The sequence below is a fragment of the Suricata suricatta genome, chromosome 14 (assembly GCF_006229205.1).
Source record: "Suricata suricatta isolate VVHF042 chromosome 14, meerkat_22Aug2017_6uvM2_HiC, whole genome shotgun sequence".
Lineage (NCBI taxonomy): Eukaryota > Metazoa > Chordata > Mammalia > Carnivora > Herpestidae > Suricata > Suricata suricatta.
The window spans coordinates 47,744,607-47,745,375 of record NC_043713.1 but is presented as its reverse complement, the minus strand read 5'-3'; the positions used below and the strand labels follow the sequence as shown (position 1 = coordinate 47,745,375).

At 44.1% G+C, this 769-nt stretch overlaps 1 pseudogene; it reads right to left on the bottom strand.

The window, feature by feature from the left end:
- Window positions 1-203: 203 nt before the first annotated feature.
- On the bottom strand, window positions 204-535 carry LOC115278490 (annotated as a pseudogene).
- Window positions 536-769: the final 234 nt, after the last annotated feature.

Genomic DNA, 769 nt, shown 5'->3' with positions numbered 1-769 from the left:
TTATTCCAAATATTTGTTAAAATACCATTACGTTATTCCACTCAGGACAAAAGCAAAAACCACCCCCTGCAGAAACTTTGGAACTATGTACAGAACTTGACAGAACAGAGGACAATGCTTTGAAAGCTGACTGCTGACCAGAGGATGGAGTTCTGAGTGGGCTCAATGAAGAAAAGGCAATCGGGGAGGGAAGGTGCCTGTCTGAATGAAACTTCAACTTCCATCAGGGAAAGTCTTGTGATGGTTAAAGACTGGAGGCTGTTTTTGGAAGATTCAAGCACAGCACAGGGAGTTCCATGTGTCTGTTTGGCTATACCCCTGGCTTAGGGGCCATTAGATCGATGTCACTCAGATTCCTGGCCAGCCAAATGCCCACAGCAAAAAGTCCCAAATTGAGGATCAAGTTCCTCCGAAAATCGTTCCTGTTGGTGGCGAAGTGGTAGACGCCCAGAAGCCAATCTCCCACATTGTCTGGAATTTCGGGAGCTTCATTTGCCGAGGCCGGGGCGCTCACGCCGATCCCACTGGAAGCCATACTAGCACCCTCGGAAACCTCAAGGCCTCTGATTAAACTAGTTTTTATTTCTCTCTTAGATCTTGAAGAATTTTCAGCTCAATAGTCCTTGAAAGGGTTATTTCTCCAAAGTTCATGAATATGTTCAGTAAAATCTGTGCTTCCAAATTCAATAACACATTTATTAAAAAACCACTGAGATTCTACAGATTTGGGGGTTTGACCAATTCTGCCTGTGTGGAAAATTGATTCTTA